The sequence below is a fragment of the Nomascus leucogenys genome, chromosome 20, assembly GCF_006542625.1.
Source record: "Nomascus leucogenys isolate Asia chromosome 20, Asia_NLE_v1, whole genome shotgun sequence".
NCBI lineage: Eukaryota > Metazoa > Chordata > Mammalia > Primates > Hylobatidae > Nomascus > Nomascus leucogenys.
Window position 1 is genome coordinate 4704663 of NC_044400.1, and position 8603 is coordinate 4713265.

At 36.4% G+C, this 8603-nt stretch overlaps 1 non-coding gene across 1 annotated transcript; it reads right to left on the bottom strand.

The window, feature by feature from the left end:
• Positions 1 to 7611: 7611 nt before the first annotated feature.
• Positions 7612 to 7715, bottom strand: LOC115832002. Its single transcript, XR_004027478.1, has one exon. It is a non-coding gene; the product is annotated as a U6 spliceosomal RNA (small nuclear RNA).
• Positions 7716 to 8603: the final 888 nt, after the last annotated feature.

Genomic DNA, 8603 nt, shown 5'->3' on the forward strand with positions numbered 1-8603 from the left:
AGTGGGGGCTGCCATCTTGCTAAAATAGTGATCAATTAAGACTGGCAACATGAAATCTTGATAGAGAAAAATAGAATTTTATTTCTCATAAACTATCAACTTACTGCTTTAATGGAGATTGAGAAAAAATATACATAAAAAGGATAAAATCCATGTAAATTTTGGTGCCTTTGGAGCATATTTTATGATTTTCTATAATATAGTTGTCTTTTGGGTGTGCGTTACCTCCTATAATAATAAACTTTGTTTACCTATTTTTAGTATCTAGCTGAAGTTGGGTGGTAGGTGAAAATAGGTTATGTTAAGAAATTTGTTGTCAATAATTTATAAAGTATTCAACACATGAGTGTGTATAATTGTGCAGAATATACTTTTAGTAGTTAATAGTAAAAAGGGAGAAGCCCCTATGATGCTTAATCTATCTACCCATCCACACATATATACATGTATATACATACACACATACATGTAGGCTAGAGATATATATGTGGCTAGATTAAGCATAATAGATGCATATATATGGCATATATATGTATATCCAGCCTACAGTAGGTATTTTCAGCCAACTCCTGTTATGGAAGTCATTAGAAATAGGTTAAAAAAATTTACTGGAGGAATCCAGGCAGCCCAGACGAGTAGGCTTCCACCCAGTGAAGCACACCCTCTCCACTAAGGGACAGTCAAAGTGCTTCATTGAATGGGTCCTGCTCCCTGTGCCACCCAACTGGGTGAGACCCTCCAACAGGGGTTGTCAGACACCCTATACAGAAGCATTCCTACTGGCATCAGGTCAGTGGACCTCGAGGTAAGAGATCCCAGAGGAAAGGGCAGGCACCCATCTTTGCTGTTCTCCAGCCTCCTCAAGTGACATCTCCAGGCACAGGAGCAAACCAGATGAATAGGGCCTGAAGTGAACCCCCAGCAAACCACAGCAGCCCTACAAAAGAGGAATCTGACCATTGAAAGAAAAACAAACAAACAGAAAGCAACAATAATAGCATCAACAAAAAGAGTTCCCACAAAAAACCCCATCCAAGGGTCACCAGCCTCAAAGATCAAACTAGACAAACTCATGGAGATGAGAAAAAATCAGTGAAAAAACTCTGAAAGCCCAAAGACCAGAGTGCCTCTTCTCCTCCAAATGATCACAACACCTCTCCAGCAAGGGCACAGAACTAGATAGAGGATTAGATAGACAAATTGACAGAAGTAGGCTTCAGGAAGTGAGTAATAAACTGCTGAGCTAAAGGAACATGTTCTAACTAACCCATTGCAAAGAAGCTAAGAACCTAGATGAAAGTTTACAGGAGCTGCTAACTAGAATAACCAGTTTAGAGAGGAACATAAATGACCTGGTGGAGCTGAAAAACACAGCACGAGAACTTCATGAAGCATACACAAGTATCAATAGCCGAATTGACCAAGTGGAAGAAAGGATAGCAGAGTTTGAAGATCATCTTGCTGAAATAAGGCATGCAGACAAGATTGGAGAAAAAAAATAAAAAGGAATGAACAAAAGCTCTGAGAAATATGAGACTGTGTCAAAAGACCAAACTTACAATTGATGGGAGTACCTGAAAAAGACAGGAAGAATGCAACCAAGTTGGAAAACGCACTTCAGGATATTATCCAGGAGAACTTCCCCAACCTAGTAAGACAGACTGACATTCAAATTCAGGAAATACGGAGAACACCACTAAGATACTATGAGAAGATCAACCCCAAGACACATAATCATCAGTTTCCCCAAGGTTGAAAAAAGGGAAAAATGTTAAGGACAGCCAGAGAGAAAGGTCAGGTCACCTAAAAAGGGAAGCCCATCGTACTCAAAGTGGACATCTCAGCAGAAACCCTATAAGCCAGAAGAGAGTGGGGGCCAATATTCAACATTTTTAAAGAAAAGAATTTTCAACCCAGAATTTCATATCCAAACTAAGCTTTATAAGCAAAAGAGAAATAAAATCCTTTCCAGACAAGCAAATGCTGAGGGATTTTGTCACCACCAGGCCTGCCTTGCAAGAACTCCTGAAAGAAGCACTAAATATGGAAAGGAAAAATCGGTACCAGCCACTGCAAAAACACACCAAAATATAAAGGCCAATGACACTATGAAGAAACTGCATCAACTAGTATGCAAAAATAACCAACTAGCATCATTATGACAGGATCAAATTCACACATAACAATATTAACCTTAAATGTAAATGGGCTAAATGCCCCAGTGAAGAGACACAGACTGGCAAATTGGATAAAGAGCCAAGACCTATCTGTGTGCTGTATTCAGGAGACTCATCTCAGGTGCAAAGACACACATAGGCTCAAAATAAAGGGATGGAGGAAAATTTACCAAGCAATAAACCAACAAAGATTAAAAACAAAGACGGGCATTACATAATGGTAAAGGGATCAATTCAACAAGAAGAGCTAACTATCCTAAATATATATGTACCAAATACAGAAGCACCAAAATTCATAAAACAAGTTCTTAGAGACACACAAAGAGACTTAGACTACCACACAGTAATAGTGGGAGACTTTAACACCCCACTGTCAATATTAGACAGATCAATGAGACAGAAAAGTAACAAGGATATTCAGGACTTGAACTCAGCTCTGAATCAAGTGGACCAAATAGACATCTATAGAACTCTCCATCCCAAATCAACAGAATATACATTCTTCTCAGTGCCACATGGCACTTATTCTAAAATTGACACATAATTGGAAGTAAAACACTCGTCAGCAAATGCAAAAGAACTGAAATAATAACCAGCAATTTCTCAGACCACAGTGCAATCGAATTAGAACCCAGGATTAAGAAACTCACACAAAACCACACAACTACACGGAAATTGAACAACCTTCTCCTGAGTGACTCATGAGTAAATAATGAGATTAATGCAGAAATCAAGAAGTTCTTTGAACCCAATGAGAACAAAGAGACAACGTACTAGAATCTCTGGGACACAGCTAAAGCAGTGGTAAGAGGGAAATTTATAGCAGTAAATGCCCACATCAGAAAGGTAGAAAGATCTCAAATTGACACCCTAACATTGCAATTAGAAGAGCTAGAGAAGCAAGAGCAAACAAATCCAAAAGCTAGCAGAAGACAAGAAATAACTAAGATCAGAGCAGAAATGAGGGACAGAGAGACACGAAAACCCTTCAAAAAATCAATGAATCTAGCAGCTGGGTTTTTGAAAAAAGTAACAACATAGATAGACTGCTAGCTAGACAAGTAAAGAAGAAAAGTGAGAAGAATCAAATAGATACAATAAAAAATGATAAAAGGATGTCACCACCAATCTCACAGAAATACAGGCTACCATCAGAGAATACTATAAACACCTCTATGCAAATAAACTAGAAAATTTAGAAGAAATGGACAAATATCTGGACACATACGCCCTCTCATGATTAAACCAGAAGAATTTACATCTCTAAATAGACCAATAACAAGTTCTAAAATTTAGGCAGTAATAGCCTACTAACCAAAGAAAGCCCAGGACCAGATGGATTCACAGCCAAATTCTATTAGAGGTACAAAGAGGAGCAGGTACCATTCCTTCTGAAACTATTCAAACAGTTGAAAAGAAGGGACTCCTCCTTAACTTATTTTATGAGACCAGCACCATCCTGATGGCAAAACCTGGCAGAGACACAACAAAAAAAAGAAAACTTTAGGCCAATATCCCTGATGAGCATCAATGCAGAAATCCTCAATAAAATACTGGCAAACTGAATCTAGTGGCACATCAAAAAGCTTATCCACCATGATCAAGTTGGCTTCATCTCTGGGATGCAAGGCTGGTTCAACATATGCACATCAATAAATGTAATCCGTCACATAAACAGAACCAGTGACAAAAACACAGGATTATCTCAATAGGTGGAGAAAAGAACTTTGATAAAATTCAACATCCCTTCATGTTAAAAACTCTCAATAAACTAGGTATTGATGAAACATATCTCAAAATAATAAGAGCTGTTTATGACAAACCCACAGCCAATATCATACTGAATGGGCAAAAGCAGGAAGCATTCCCCTTGAAAACTGGCACAAGACAAGGAAGCCTTCTTTCGTTACTCCTATTCAACATAGTATTGGGAATTCTGGCCAAGGCAATCAGCCAAGAGAAAGAAATAAAGGGTATTCAAGTAGGAAGAGAAGAAGTCAAATTGCCTCTGTTTGCAGATGACATGATTCTAAAACCCCATCATCTCAGCTCCCAAAACTCCTTAAGCTGATAAGCAACTTCAGCAAAGTCTCAGGGTACAAAATCAATGTGCAAAAATCACAGGCATTCCTATACACCAAAAATAGACAAGCAGGGAGCCAAATCATGAATGAACTCTCATTCAAAATTGCTACAAAGAGAATTGCAATAGCAACAGCTAACAAAGGAAGTGAAGGACCTCTTCAAGGAAAACTGCAAACCACTGCTCAAGGAAATAACAGAGGAAACAAATGGAAAACATTCCATCCTCACAGATAGAAAGAATCAATATTGTGAAAATGGCCATACTGCCTAAAATAATTGATAGATTTAATGCTATTCTCATCAAACTACCATTGACATTCTTCACAGAATAAGAAAAAATTACTTTAAATTTCACATGGAACCAAAAAGAGCCTGTATAGCCAAGACAAGCATAAGCAAAAAGAACAAAGCTGGAGTCATCACATTACCTGACTTCAAACTATATTACAAGGCTACAGTAACCAAAACAGCATGGTACTGGTACCAAAACAGACATATAGACCAATGAAACAGAACAGAAATAACACCACACATCTACTGCCATCTAGTCTTAGACAAACCTCACAAAAATAAGCAATGAAGAAAGGATTTCCTATTTAATAAATGGTGCTGGGAAAACTGGCTAGACATATGCAGAAAACTGAAACTGGACCTCTTTCTTACACCTTATACAAAAATTAACTCAAGATGGATTAAAGACTTAAATGTAAAACCAAAAAGCATAAAAACCCTAGAAGAAAACCTAGACAATACCATTCAGGACATAGGCATGGGCAAAGACTTCATGACAAAAACGCCAAAAGCAATGGCAACAAAAGCCAAAATTAACAAATAGAATCTAATTAAACTAAAGAACTTTTACACAGCAAAAGAAGGTATCATCAGAGTGAACAGGGATCCTATGGAATGGGAGAAAATTTTTGCAATCTACCAATCTGACAAAGATCTAATATCCAGATCCACAAGAAACTTAAACAAATTTATAAGAAAGAAACAAACAATCCCATCAAAAAGTAGGCAAGGGATATGAACAGACACTTCTCAAAAGAAGACATTTATGTAGCCAACAAACATATGAAGAAAAGCTCAACATCACTGATCATTAGAGAAATGCAAATCAAAACCACATTGAGATATGATCTCACACCAGTCAGAATGGTGATTATTACAAGGTCAGGAAACAATAGATGCTGGCAAGGCTGCACAGAAATAGGAATGGTTTTACTCTGTTGGTGGGAATGTAAATTAGTTCAAACATTGTGGAAGACAGTGTGGTGATTCCTCAGGGATCTAGAACCAGACACACCATTTCACCCAGCAATCCCATTGCTGGGTATATACCCAAAGGAATACAAATCATTCTACTATAAAGACACATGCACAGGTATGTTTATTGCAGCACTATTTACAATATCAAAGACATGGAACCAACCCAAATGCCCATCAATGATAGACTGGATAAAGAAAATGTGGTACATGTACACCATGGAATACTATGCAGCCATAAAAAGGAATGAGATCACGTCCTTTGCAGGGACATGATTGAAGCTGGAAGCCATCATTCTCAACAAACTAATACAGGAACGGAAAACTAAACACCGCATGTTCTCACTTATAAATGAGGCTTGAACGATGAGAACACATAGACACAGGGAGGGAAACAGCACACACTGGGGCCAGTCAGGGGTTGAGGGAAGAAGGAAGTGAGAGTATTAGGAGAAATAGCTAATGCATGCAGGGCTTAAAATCTAGATGATGGGTTGATGGGTGCAGCACACCACCATGGCACGTGTATACCTATGTAACAAACATACACATTCTGCACTTGTATCCCAAAACTTATAGTTAAAAAAAAAAATGCTTTACCAACCACATACTGGCAATGTCATAAGTGACCTTTAAAAAATGGAAATGGTCGCCTCCAGTCTAGGATTTAGAAAGGTCAATGGGCAATTTAAAATAAAAAAAAACCAGTATATTTTTACAACTTGTCCATGGAGACAAACTTTTTTTACTCTGCTATGTAAGCTTCCATTGGACTCTTTTAGACACAACAGAATAGTATTTTTTAGTGATAATAGATCACATAGAATCAAAATAGTTGGGAAAAACTTTAATTAACAATGATGAACAATTACATAGCACATTTAATTAATGCCATTTATTCATCATTGTAACCCATGAGGCAACCACTTTTATACAATGAAGATGATGAAGTAGTGAGTTAACTCCTAGTGATTCTACTACTGGCCATAAATTTGTCTTGGAAATGATGCAGTGAAAGCTCTCTCAGATATTTATTTTAACAGAGGAATTTTAGATAGAGAAAATCCTGGAAGGAGGAAATGGGCAGCTGCAAACTTTAAGGAAGGCATAGAATAAAAAAAGAAAAGGGACTTTCAAGAAACTTGCATTGTGAAGTGTGAAGGCGTGTGTGCATGCGTCTGTGTGTATGTTATTGATGGTGGTGGTGATGGTGGTGGTGATGGTGGGACTCTATTGGACCACACTGCTACCTGCCTCCAGGTCACACTCTAGGGATGAACTCCCTGGAGCTTCAGGTCACTCTTCTGGCTGCCAGCCCCCAGACTCTCTTTTCCTCTCCAAATCTTATCAGCGATTGTAACGTTTTGTTTTATAGTACAGTTTTTACGAAGTCAAGTTCTCCTTTACATACTCACATCAAGTATTTGATAAAAACTGTTCAACTTGAGCACATTTTTCTTATTAAAAATAGTATTAAGATTACTTTTGCATGAATATGAGATGTTACTTGCTGAAAGAGATTATTACTCCTCAATCAGCATTTTAATAATAAGGTGCTAGCTGAAAGACAAAGCAGACATTTTGTAAGAAACTGTTCTTTTTCTATATTTCTTTTAAAAATAATGTTTAATATTTATGATTAAAATATTAAAAAATATGAAGAATAAAATGAAATATTACCTCTGATTCCAGCCTCCAGAGATAACTACTATTAATATTTTGGTGTATTTCTTTGTCTAGGTGTGAGTATATGTGTATATTGACCTGCCCTATACTATACATATAATTTTATATCCCACTTTCTTAATCCAGCAATATATGAATTTTTCAGGAATTCAATGCTATTTTAAAACACTATTAATCATTTTATATTTATTGCTTAAATATATCTCTGCCTAGAGATATGCATTTATCTATTGTTTGTTTTATATCATAAATAAAGCTATGATAAAAAGTCTTTGAATATAAACTTCAGTCAGCAAAAACTGTGGCTATTTTGGTCTGTTTTTGAATCTCATAAAAATGCTTCCCGTGCTGTATTTTCTCTTTTTTAAAAAAATACTCTTTCTTTTTTTTCATTAAAAAATATATGGAACGTTTCACAAATTTGTATATCAACCTTGCATAGGGGACATGCGAGTCTTTGTATCATTCCAATTTTAGTATATATGTTGTCAAAATGAGCACAAGTGCCTTATTTTCTTCAATTTGCTCTATAGAATACAAATTCATTGGTCAATAGATGTTTCACTATTTAAAAGATTAAGTTGTGAAATAAGTTTGTGAAATGTTGAATTCAACAAAGATACAAATTTTTCTACAGGACTTCTCGGAGCCTTTAATATGCAAATGTGTGCTGAAAATTATTAAAAGAGAGATCAGGTATGCAGGGCACTATTTTTCCAAAGATCACAGAGCAATTGTCCTATGGAATTTTGGTTTGGAAAATATTAAATGTGATTCTGTCTTTTGATTCAGAAGAGTTGTATCAGTCATATTAGTTGGGGGTAACACAAGGCTATGCTGCAATAACAAAAGCACGGTGAAATCTCTATGGTTTAATACAACAAAGGTTTATCCCTTGCTCATGTCATAGTATGTAATAGTTTCTTCCTAAATAGTGTCCCAGGGGCCCAGCCTGCTTCCAAATTCTAACTCCACCAGCTGTTTTTCTCTTTCAACCACCTGCATGAGATTGCACATGGAGAGAGCACACCTGTTCTTCTTTCTTCCAGTGTTTAATTGGTAAAAATTAGTCATATGCCTAGACCACTTAGATTCAAGGGACTGAGAAAGATTATGGAGCACATAAATGTTTGATGAATAGTAACAGTCTCTGCCATACCTTTTTTTTTAAAAAAATAAGTAATAGATGTTGGATTTTGTTGAATGCCTATTTGGAAACTGCTGAGATAATAACATTTTAAAGCTTATTAATATTATGTTCCTGCTTACTGCATATCCTAATATCAAACTCTTCATAGTCATAAAATAAATCCTTTGCTAAGATGAGAAAGAATTACCTTAATGTTCTTTTGAATTAGATTTGATGGTATTTTAACCTAGGATTTTGTA